Below are 13,645 nucleotides of genomic sequence, written 5' to 3'. Positions count from 1 at the left end.
TTCAAATACCATTTTCTCAAACTGTCTATCTGTTCCCATGCTACATCAAAATAAATCAACATGCCTAAGGATATACTTTTTTGATACAGTATTTTCATTTTTAAATAACTCTCAACACCTGTAGTTTTAAATTTTCTGACTATTTGACTAATTTTATTCTTGGAAATTGACTCTTAGTTCTTAGGAATGGACACTATCTCAAAATTTGGAAGCTAAGGAAAAATAGTAGGTGATAACAAACAAGAGATTAATGATTTTTAATATGCTAGGTTTACTTTGTTTGAACTAAATTGAAGAATCAAGTAGATTCACATTTATTTTTACTTAATTAAAATTTAGAGACACCAAATGTGTCATCCTTGGAAGAAAGAATGGCAATAAAATGTCATATCCCTGATATGTCACTCCTGATGTACAACTTTTCCAAATTAAGGGAACAATTGGAACAAGTCTGGACTGGAAAATCCATATATATATATATATATATATATATATATATATATATATATATATATTCATGAAAGATACTAGCTTCCTTTCATGTATGCTAGAGATTAAGGCAAGCTTGTGACATTGTTAGAGTACTACTTTCTTACATGCATGCTGAGCTACTTGGGGTGTTGTTCATATGATGAAACAAAGCAAGCTAATATGGTGATGTCACTGCTTCTGAAACTAGTAACCTAACCTATGTAATCCCCTCTCTGGGTTAACTAGTGTAGATCAGAGTACAGTGGAAAAGAAAATGCTTTTCTAGGTCTAGAGGGATTGAAGCCACTATCTTCTGGCAAAGTACTCAAGGCATCATGGGAAGTGTAGATGCTCCTTCTGTCTTTTGCCAACCTACCCCATTGCCCAGGCACAAAAAGCTGTCTACATAAAAAATAAAATCACCCTTCTTTGTCTAAATTTTCTTCTTTTGGTAAAGTAAAGAGGTATACGTGTTTTTTTTATTTCTGTGTAGGGTTTATTTTGCTCAATACTGTGTTTTCCAATTTCATCAATGTTGTTGCAAATGACAGGATTTAATTGCTCTTGATGACAAAATACTATTTTATCATCTATATAGACCACATTTCCTTCCATTCATTTGCTGATGAGTGTTTTAGTTGATCCCATTATTTATCTATCATGAAGAGTGCCACAATAAATAGAAATGCAAGTAACTCTTCGGGATGATGATTTTATCTCCTTTAAGTATATAAATTATAGTGAGATCACTGGATCTTATCATGGTTCTATTTTATTTTATTAACAAATATCCATACTGTGTTTAATAAGGTCTGTATAAATTTACATTCTTACTGATAAAGTATAAGGACTCTTTTTTTTATCTGTGTCTTTGTCAGAATTTTTTATGTTTTGTTGATGATATTATTCTAACTAAAGTGAAAAGCTTTCTCATTGTGGTTTTAATTTATAGTTCCCTGTTGATAAATGAGACTGAACATCTTGTAATGAGCTTGGCAATTTGTGCATTCTTCTTCTTCCAGTACTAGGGATTGAACCAAGGACAGCATCCTACTCTTAAGATACAGCCCAGACATTTTCTAAAGTTCAAACAGAGTCTCTATAAGTTACTGAGGGTCTTGGCAAGTTGTTGAGGCTTGCCTTGAACATGTGATCCTCCTGTTGCAGCCTTCCAATACTGGGATTGCAGATGTGCATCTCAATGTTTGGCCATGTGTATGTCTCCTTTTCAGAAATTTCTATTCATTTTTAGCCCATTTTTACATTGAATTTTTTGTTTTAGTGTTTATTTTTTGAGCTTTTTATATATTATGAACATTAACCCTTTGTTGAATCAATAGTCTGAAAAGGTTTTCTCCCATTCTCTGTATTATCTCTTGTTAACTTTGTTGATTATTTCCTGTTATGCAGAAACTTCTTATTCCATATAATCCCATTTTTAAATTTTTTTTTGGTCTGAGCCTTTGGCATCCTATCCAAATAAGTCATTGCCTAGACCAATATCTGGAAATGTTTCCCTGTTTCATTTTATTAATTTCATAGTTTAAGGTTTAGCACTTAAGTACTTCACCTATGTTATGATTATTTTTGAGTACATGAGAAGAATCTAGTTTTATTTTTTTGTGTATACATATATAATTTTGCCAGCACCATTTGCAGACTGTGCTTTGTATGTTGTACATTCTTGTGCCTTTGTCAAATATTTGTTGGCTGTGTGAACATGGATTAATTTCTGGGTTCTTTATTCTATTTTTTCTTTATGGTAGCAATTAATTTTAGTTTAAAATTTACAGTTGCCGGGTATGTGGTCCAAGCTTTTAATTTCAGTACTTTGGGGGCTGAATCAGGAGGATTGTTCAGGTTCAAAGCCAACTTCAGCTACTTATGAGGTTCTCAGCAACTTAGTGGGATCCTATTTCCAAATAAAATATAAAAAATAGGTCTGGGATTGTATCCCAGAAGTAGAAAGCTCCTGTGTTCCATCCCCAGTACCACACATACATAAAAATTACAATTAAACAAAATCTTAAAATTTTCACTTAAAGCAACATATCTCCTCTTATTCTTTTGGACTAAGATAAGGATTTGCAAGAAAACAAACTATTTTAGGAGTGTTTTTTCATTATAAGTTCTCTTAGATAATTTCTTGTTTATAAATAATTTCTAGTTTTTTTTTTTTTTTTTTTTTTTTTTTTTCAAAATGGCGACTGAGGGACACAGCACCTCTCAGTAGCTGAAGTAAATAAAGTTTAAATACTGAGAAAGCAGTGTCTAAATCAACAAAACAAATACATACCAGGAACCAAAACACATCCTGTACCTCGGCGGAACCCTGAACTTGAACAAGAAGAACAAAGATCGGACACGGGACCTGCTCAGATACAATCTGACCGCGGACCGGAACGCTGAGCCGCGGGCTGCTTTGGCAGCTGTCCAAGGAGCTGCCTGCCCGATATTTCCACGGCAAGATAATCCGGGAATAAAAACGGACTTAGGACCGCATCCTAAGCAGCGAGCAGCACCCACCAGAACTCTGTCTGCCCACCAGCGACCTGATCACATCGGCACAGAGACTCACACGGATTCCTGCACCAAGACAGGTACCTGAGGGCGCCCTAGTAACTGGGGTCCTAGCGTGTGCGGAGTCGCAGTCTCAACCCCCACCACGGGGTCAAGCCTCAGAGCACTCTCCTCGCGCATCCTGCCTGTCCCCTACTAGTAATCAGTGCCTGTACACTGCCCTCCTAAATTGGAGCCTGCTTCTGTGGCTAACCCCTGCCACCTTGCCAGAGCCTACCCTCCAGGCTGCAAAAGCACTGGGAGACCCGGAAATCTCCTTGGGGCACCCCCAGCCTCTACGTCCCGCGGGACGCAGAGACCATTGCTGGACACCGCACACTGGACCCTTGAGCACCTACCCTGCACCCCTGGCCCACCGCGGGGTATTCCCAACCTCCTGGTAGCCAGATGCTTAGTTCTAAGTGAGAACACAGCTCAATACACCTTGGAAGAACATACCAGCAGCAATAGACAGCTGCACCCACTCTCACTAGGGTCCAGCATTAACAGGGCATCCAGCCTGCACTCTTGGAATAGGCAGAGCTCTGGCAGTAAGTGTGGCCACCCAGGAACCAGCATTCATTTGCCCAGGGCACATCTTGGGACCACACCTGGCTAGCCCAGCTGGAATTTCCAGAGACACAAGAAAATCCATCGGGCCACAAAATCTGCTCAGGACCTCAGGGGGAAGTGCCAATTACACTTTAGTCACTCTCCACCCCTGCTGTAGGGAAGCACAGGCTGGAGGCGAGGGTGGTGAGTGCAGATGTGCTGACCACAGGTTAGAATTTCGCAGAATCTGTGAACTGTACAGAATCAAATAACAGTGAAACCAGACACCCGGACACATAAACCTAAAGCAGCTAAAGGAGAAAAAGGTGTCCAAACACCCAGAGTGACTTAAGAAGATAAAAATAGAGTACAAAGAAAACTAAGAGACATTGGACGGTATCCTGAAAGCTACCAAGCAATCAGATACACACATATTATATGGACCTGACCCCATATGCGTAAATAAGTAGGACTGTTTGTTTTACTTTTAATGTGGATGATATGTTTTCTTTTGCTTTTAAAGTGCTTTTGTTTTAGTATGGTTATTGCTGTTTTCTTTTTTTTTCTTTTTTTTTCTTCTTTTAATCCAAACTTCTCTTACTTTAACTTGTTGTTCTATATATATATACATTGGATAGTTTGCCTTATTTTTTTATTCCACACGGCTGCTAGTTCCTTTTATTTTATCCCTCTTCCTTTTTCCTCTTTCTTCCCTTTTCCTTCCTTTTCTTTCATTCTCCTCCTTTGATTGGTTTACCTTCCTTTTTCTTGGATTACATAATAGTCTTGGTATCTTGAGGGGATTCTTTTTTTTTTTTTTTTTTATGTCTGTCTGCTCCTACCAGCATCCCTATTTACAAACCTTCCCACACTAACCTACATACATTTCTCCCCCAAAACTTTTCCCCATAATATACCTCATGGTTTAAAACTCAAAGTATTTTTTATATCCATAACTACTCTACTAACAACAAGAGTCCTAGTAGTTAACTCTCTCTCATTCATAGCAAGTTATTACTTTATCATACTTAAAGTCCTTCTCAACCTAACATATCCTCCACCTAATCTGACTCCTTTACCCATCACCCCAGCTCCTCCCACATCACCCACTTTCAACACTGGAAAGGCTCTGCTGACTGGCCGATACTCCTAAACTCCTAATATTAAGATTTGACTAAACACATTACTCACGAACGATGGGTAGAAATCAGAAAAACAGGACAGAGAACACTATAAATATGAGAACCAGGAGTTATGAAGAGACAGCAGAAATCACGAATACTGACCTACTAGAAATGCAAGAAGGGGAGTTCAGAATCTTGTTGTTCAATATGATGAAAGGTTTTAAAACAAGTATAGAGGAGGTTAAAGGTGAAATAGAAACACTAAAAAAGAATCAGAAAGAGGTCTGGAATGAAATGAAAGAGGCAATAAGTGAAATGAAGACAGCAATAGAAAGAAACTCTGGAAGATTAGATGAAATGGAAAACAGAATATCAATATTAGAAGACAATACATCCCAAACCGAAAACACAGTCAGCGATATACAGAAATCTTTACAGCAACAAAACCTAAACATCCAGCAATTATGGGATAATATGAAGCGCCCTAATTTACGGATAATAGGCATTGAGGAAGGGATAGAGGTACAGACCAAGGGCATATGTAATATCTTCAAGGAAATAATCTCAGAGAATTTTCCAAATATGGAAAGAGACTTGAATCTTCAAGTACAGGAGGCATACAGAACTCCACTGAGACAGGACCAAAGAAAAACCACTCCACGCCACATAATAACCAAATTGACCAGCATAGAGGCCAAGGAAGGAATCTTAAAAGCAGTGAGAACAAAAGGACAGGTGACATATAGAGGCAAAACAATAAGAATCACCCCAGACTATACAACCCAGGTCAGGAATGCTAGGAGAGACTGGTATGACGTGATTCAGACCCTGGAAGAACATAACTTCCAGCCCAAATTAATCTACCCAGCAAAACTACTATTCAAGATCAATGGGGAAGTCAAAGTCTTTCAGGATAAACAGAATCTCAAAAAATTCATGAATTCAAAGCCAACACTAGAGAAAATTCTTAAAGAAATAAATCATAAGGAAGAAAAAAGAAGCAGACTCCAGAATCAGAGAAGCGAGGAAGTTAATAAGTGGGCCATTTAAGTAAAGAAGAAAGATCACAACACCCAAGAGTAGACAGAACACAAAATGGCAGAAAACAAAAAGCATATTTCAATAATATCACTTAATGTCAAAGGACTTAACTCACCAATCAAAAGACATAGACTGGCAATGTGGATTAGGAAACATAATCCAAACATATGCTGTCTGCAAGAAACTCACCTCACAGCCAAAGACATTCACAGGTTGAAGGTGAAAGGATGGAAAAAGATATACCATGCCACCAGTGACCGAAAAAGAGCAGGGGTAGCAACCCTGATATCCAACAAAACAGACTTTAAAATAAAACACATCAAAAGAGACAAATCAGGGCACTTCCTTTTATTAAAAGGAACAATACACCAAGAAGATATAATGATAGTAAATATTTATGCCCCAAATGTGGGTGCAACCACATTCGTAAAACAAACCCTTCTGGACATAAGATCCCAAGTAGACCCAAATACAATAATTCTGGGAGACTTTAATACGCCTCTCACACCACTGGATCGATCTCCGAGGCAAAAGATGAGTAAAGATGCTTTAGAACTAAAGGAAACCATAAACCAAATGGACCTAATAGACGTTTTCAGAGTATTTCAACCAGGAACTATAGAATACACTTTCTTCTCAGCAGCCCATGGAACCTTCTCCAAAATAGATCACATCCTGGGACACAAAGAAAATACCAGCAAATTCAAAAAATGTAATATAATCCCATGCATCTTTTCAGACCACAATGGAATAAAAGTAGAAATCAACAACAGGAAACTCGAAAGAAAGTATTCAAATTCATGGAGAATGAATGATACACTACTAAATGACGAATGGGTAAGAGCAGAAATTAGGGAAGAAATAAAGAAATTTATGGAAACAAACGAAAACAGAGACACAACCCACCAAAACCTATGGGACACCATGAAGGCAGTACTAAGAGGAAAGTTTATCGCATTGAGTGCCCACATAAAAAGGATGGAGAACCACCAAGTAAAGAACCTAATGAAACAACTCAAGGATCTAGAAATTCTGCAACAATCCATTCCCAAAGCCAGCAGAAGACGAGAAATCATCAAAATTAGAGCAGAAATAAATGAAATAGAGAACAAAAAAACAATTCAAAGAATCAATAAAACAAAAAGTTGGTTCTTTGAAAAGATTAATAGAATTGATAAACCCCTGGCCAACCTAACCAAAAGAAAAAGAGAATCAACTCAAATTACCAAAATTAGAAATGAAAAAGGAGATATCACCACTGATAGTGAAGAAATTCAAAACATTATCAGAAACTACTTTAAAAATTTATACTCCAATAGATTTGAAAACCTGGATGAAATTGACAGATTTCTAAACACAGTTAACCTTCCTACACTCAACCAAGAGGACATAGCAAGCCTAAACCAACCAATAACAACCAAAGAAATAGAAACGGCAATAAAAATTCTTCCACCAAAGAAAAGCCCAGGCCCAGATGGGTTCCCAGCTGAATTCTACAAAACCTTCAGTGAACAACTAATACCAATACTTCATAACACGTTCCGGGAAATTGAAAGAGATGGAACTCTTCCAAATTCCTTCTATGAGGCCAGTATCACATTAATCCCCAAACCAAATAAAGATACCTCAAGAAAGGAAAACTACAGACCAATATCCTTAATGAACATAGATGCAAAAATTCTAAACAAAATACTAGCTATACGCATTCAAAACTATATCAAGAGAATAATTCATCACGACCAAGTCGGTTTCATCCCAGAAAAACAAGGCTGGTTCAACATACGCAAATCAATACATGTTATTCACCACATAAATAGAACCAAGAACAAAAACCACATCATCATAGCAATAGATGCTGAAAAAGCATTCGACAAAATCCAACACCCATTTATGTTAAAAACACTGCAAAAAATTGGGATAGAAGGAAAGTACTTCAACATCATCAAGGCAATATACTGCAAACCCAAAGCCAACATTATATTGAATGGGGAAAAACTGCAAGAATTTCCGCTACAGTCAGGAACAAGACAAGGATGCCCACTTTCACCTCTCCTTTTCAATATAGTCCTTGAGACTCTTGCTGCAGCAATCAGACAAGAGAAGGAAATCAAAGGAATCCACATAGGAAGAGAGGAAGTGAAATTATCCTTATTCGCAGATGACATGATCCTTTACCTGGAAGACCCAAAGAACTCAACCAAAAGACTTCTGGAGCTGATCGACAAATTCAGCAAAGTCGCAGGTTACAAAATCAACCTAAAGAAATCAGTGGCCTTTCTTTATGCCAACAACGAATCCACAATGAAGGAAACAAAAACAACAATTCCATTCACTATAACCTCAAAACCAATAAAATACCTAGGAATAAACCTAACCCAAGATGTAAAAGACCTCTACAACAAAAACTATAAAACATTAAAAAAAGAAAAAGAAGACCTTGGAAGATGGAAAGATCTCCCGTGCTCATGGATAGGCAGAATAAATATCATCAAAATGGCCATTCTGCCAAAACTGATCTATAGGTTCAATGCAATTCCCATTAAAATACCAGTGACATTCTTCAGAGACCTAGAAAAATCAATCATGAACTTCATATGGAGAAAGAAAAGACCTAGAATAGCCAAAGCAATTCTCAATAACAAGAAACACGCAGGAGGCATTACAATCCCAGACTTCAAACTATACTATAGAGCAATAGTAGTAAAAACAGCATGGTACTGGCACAAAAACAGATATACTGACCAGTGGATTAGAATAGAAGATACAGAAACAAACCCACACATCTTTAGTCAATTAATCTTTGACAAAGGGGCCAAACACATACGCTGGAGAAAAGACAGCCTTTTCAACAAGTGGTGCTGGGAGAACTGGCTAGCCATCTGTAAAAAGATGAAGCTAAACCCCTATATCTCACCTAACACAGGAATCAACTCAAGATGGATCAAAGACTTAGAAATTAGACCTGAGACGGTGAAGTTAGTAGAGGAGAACATAGGTTCAACACTACAACATATTGGCACAGGCAGTAACTTTCTCAACAAAACCTCCAAAGCTCAGGAAATTAAAGCAAGAATAAACAAGTGGGATAACATTAAACTAAAAAGTTTCTTCTCATCAAAGGAAACTATCAATAACCTAAAGAGGAAGCCTACAGAATGGGAAAGGATCTTTACCAGCCACCATTCTGATAGGGGGCTAATATCCAGAGTATACAAAGAGCTCAAAAGGCTCTACACCAACAAAACAAACAACCCAATCAAGAAATGGGCAAATGAACTAAATAGACACTTCACAAAAGAAGAGATACAAAGGGCTAATAGATACATGAAAAGATGTTCTTCATCACTGGCCATCAGGGAGATGCAAATCAAAACTACACTGAGATTCCATCTAACCCCAGTGAGAGTAGCAAGCATAAAGAAATCAAACAACAACAAATGCTGGCGAGGATGTGGGGAAAGAGGAACTCTTTTACACTGTTGGTGGGAGTGCAAACTAGTTCAGCCACTATGGAGATCTGTGTGGAGATTCCTAAGAAAGGTGGGAATAGATCCACCATATGATCCAGCTATACCACTCCTGGGTATCTTTCCAAAAGGGTTGAATTCAGAGAAATACAGCAACATATGCATACCTATGTTCATAGCAGCACAATTTGTAATAGCCAAAATATGGATCCAACCCAGATCACCATCAACAGATGAATGGATAGCAAAACTGTGGGAAATACACACAATGGAATTCTATTCAGCCATAAAGAAGAACAAAATTTCATCATTTGCAAGAAGATGGAAAGCCCTGGAAAGCATCATGTTAAGTGAGATCAGCCAAGCACAGAAGGAGAAGATACACATGTTTCCTCTAATATGCCCAAACTAGAAAACACAAAGGATACCAGTAGGACCCCAGATATTAGAGGGGAAATACTAGCTAAGTTTTAATGGAAAGATAGGAGAGGAGAAAGGCCGATCTTGATTAAGGAGCATCTTCACCTGAACATGTGTAAAATTATGAATAAGACATGGTTAACCTGGCCAACCATTGGTGGGGGGGGGGAGAAAACGGGGGCGGGGGGAGAGGGCACCAAATATAGTGTAAATGTATACTATTTATGTTCAATAAAAAAAATTGTTAAAAAAAAAATAAATAAATAAATAAAAAAGAAAAAAAAATAATTTCTAGAAAATATATATGTGATTTGTTTCATCAATATGATCAGAATGGGAAATTTGGAGTTAAAATCATGGTAAAATGATCTTAAGTCTTATACAAAATATACTATTATTCACTGATAAAATAAGAAAGAAAAATAGTTTTAGAAATACACATAATAACTAAGTTTGAAAATAACCTATTTATCAGATATATTCAATGGACACTTTTACAAAAATTTATAAACCTTTGTGTTCATAAATCAAATTTTAGAAGATTTTTTAAAAATATGCTTAAAATTTTGAGTGTTACACTTACACCATCATTTCTTATAATGGCCATAGTCAATAGCTTAATTTATTAAATTAAAAACATATTTTTTCAATACAGAACTGATTGCAGATTGTGATAGTCTTATAAGATTGAAAAAATAAAGCATTAGTAGTATTTAAAATTTTTCTTCTTTCTTTCTTGTTTATTTTGATGCTAGTGATGGAACACAGAGTCATTCTACCTCTGAGCTACACCCCAAGTCCTATTATACTTTTTACTTTGAAAGAGAGTCTCACTGTGTTTCTAAAAGTCTCACTAAGTTACTGAGGCTGACTCCAAACCTGTGATCCTCCTATCTCACCCTCCTAAATACTGGGATTATAGGTATAAACCACTACATCCAACTTTGAATTATTTTATTTTATATTTACATAAATATTTAGTATATATCAATTTGAACATGAGCTCCATTAGCAGATCATGAGAAATTATATATTTTAATTCTGTGAATGTTTTATAGAAGCTTACAAATGATCAACTTTGTTTATATCCAAAGTTCCTCTACCCATTACTAAAATACAAATTGTCCTTGGTGAAATTATACCAGTTGGAAAGATTTGCATAAGACCTAGAATATTTAACATGAAATATGTAAGAGATAAATCTTATGTCTTAAAGGAACACAGATTTAAAAAAAAAAACTTTGTGGGTACTACAATCATCAGTAAGAATTATACTTGGGAAACCACATGTCTAAAACCTGGCTGTAGACTTCACCAATTTGTGGCCCAAAGAAACTCCAAGCTCCGGAAGACAGAATTAACAAAATAATGTTTCTAAGGATCTAAGTAATGCAAACACACTTTTGAGAAATATCCTTTTCAGTTTTTGTAAAGGCAAACTGATGTCAAATTTGTCCAAAGAACAGTGGTAGGGCATGACATTTTTGATACTGTCAATTTCTGATCCAATTTGAAGCCTATTTATCTTGACTTCTATTTGCTTCTTGCCTTTTGAACTTCATTTTATAAACCAAGGGTCAGCACACTGAAACCTAGAGACTAAATCCAGACCAACATTTGTTTGTGTAAATAAAACTGATCTGAAACTCAGAGCCTCCTTCATTTCCTTTGATATTTCTATGCACATTTTCACTCCACAATATAAATTTGAGTACTCGAAGCAAAAACGATCTATTTGTCACAGAGTCTCAAAACATTACTATCTGCCCCTTTATACAAAAACATTTGCCAAACCTTGTTAGAGGTGTATCCTTATAGAAAATAGGCAGACAGAGGGGATGATTAGTGGTAAATGAATGCTTTGGATCTCATACGATTTCACAAAGAAAAAATGTGTGCAGATTCTATCAAGCAACAGGAAGTCTGGGATATTCTTTTCTCAAAACAAAGGAGGAAACACAATATTGAGGACTCTGTAATAGTAGAAGTTATAACTCAGCATAAACTCACTATAAACTCATGGGCAGGATGGCCTTGAGCACTGGGAGACCCAAGGTATCTTAGATGTGCAGATATTATAGAATTGAGTCTCTATCAGTGCCAGTGAGAAACTTCATAAATCTCTCTGGAGATTCTACTTGGTAAACTTCACCAATCTGAAACTGACAGAGGTTCTCTGTGTTAGGGCTTTCAGCTTTCTTCAGGATAAAAACAATTTAAACAGTGGAAGCCATATGGATTCTAAAAATAGAAAATCAGCAAAGATTACTTACAGCATTAGGGACACTGGGTAACCTTCACAGGGATATTTTTTCTGATTTTGTAAAATAAGAGGCTACTGGAAATGTAGTAGTCTTTATCTCTAAAATAGATGTTTCTGGGTTTAGTATTAGGTCAGTTAGTTGGTACATAGTTTAGCTTGGAACACAAAGCCTGAATAAATGGGTATTAACAGAATCATGAGTTTAAATACTTTGTCTTGCATCTCAGTTTTTGGTATAATTTATTATTTTGTCAGTGCTGTGGGTTACATTTGTTCATCTTAGTCTTTATTTTCTTTTTATATTTTTATTGGTGCATTGTAATTATACATGATAATGAGACTCAAAGTGATTCAAACATACATGCACAAATCATTTGGTGTATTACCCTCCTTATATCTGCTCCCCTGCTTCATTTCATTAGTTGTTTTCTATAACATGATTTTCTACTTGGTCTACAAACAACCACTGACAGTAGTTTAGAATGGAGTAACTTAACATGAAATAATGCTACCGTCCAGATCTCTTCCTCCTTTTCCTTGTCTGACATTTGCAGTTTTACCTCACTCCTAATAAGTATTTTACCATGAATTGATGTCCCCCTATTGTGGTAGGCAGAATTCTAAAGATTCCCACCTACTTCAAGATTTCTGTTTGCTGGTTATTCATTCAAATGCTAATCTAGCTACTGTTCTAAAGGGATTTTGCGAGTGCAATAAAAATCCCAAATCAATTGACCTTAAAATAGCAGAGATTGGCCATCCAAGTTGAACTAACTGGATCAGATAAATCTTAAAAAAAATTCTGTGGCTGGTACCAGACAGGAAGGTCAGAGATATCTGAAGCATAAGAAAAATTTGATGTGTCATTTCAGGCTCTGCAGATGGAACAGATCATGTATGGGAAATAGCCCCAAGGAGTTGTGCATGACCTTTGGCTGACAGCCAGCCAGGAAACAAAGACCTCAGTCATCTAACTGCAAAGAAATAAAAACTGCCAACTACTGAATAATCTTGGAAGCTGATTCTTTCCTGGAGACTCCAGATAAGAGCCTTGTATTGCCAATATCTTGGGTTCATCCTTGTGAGAATCTAAGCGGAGAGCCCAGCAAACATCAGTCAAGTTTCTGAACTGCAGAACTGAGGTAAAAGCTAGTGCTGTTTGATGCTTTTATGAGAGTAGAGAATCACCCATTTTGCTCAGTGTCATATCCTTAATGCCTAGAACTGTGTTTTAACACATAAATATTTTCAGAATAATTCCCATTAGTCTGCTAAATTAAGTGCCAAACAAGGTGTGAGTTTTTTAATCCTACACATTCACTCTATATATTTAAGAATAAATTTAGTTATGTAAAAGATTAAAAGTGAAGACTTTTGAGAATCTATCTAAAAGTCTTCTATGTCACTATTATTATGAAATGCATTATGATGTGAGACTACAGTGTACCAATAAAAGTAAGAAAAAATGAATAAAGTCCAGAAGATAAAAAAACACAAACTTTTTAAAGGCATTGGTGATATACTTACAAGTGTTTAATATTTTTAAAATGATGGGTTGATTACCAGACACTGACTACTTAATTTAATGCATGTTTTAGTGCATTTTATGTGACACAGATTAATTTGCAATAGAGGTAGAAAACTTATCTCTAAGGTAATTAGTCATGGTCAAGTCTTTTTTTATATTTTTATATTTTTATATTTTATTTTTTATTTTTTTTATTGGTGCATTATATACATACATCCTA

The sequence above is a fragment of the Muscardinus avellanarius genome (genome assembly GCF_963383645.1).
Source record: "Muscardinus avellanarius genome assembly, chromosome: 11".
Classification (NCBI taxonomy): domain Eukaryota; kingdom Metazoa; phylum Chordata; class Mammalia; order Rodentia; family Gliridae; genus Muscardinus; species Muscardinus avellanarius.
Note: the sequence above shows the minus strand (reverse complement) of the source record.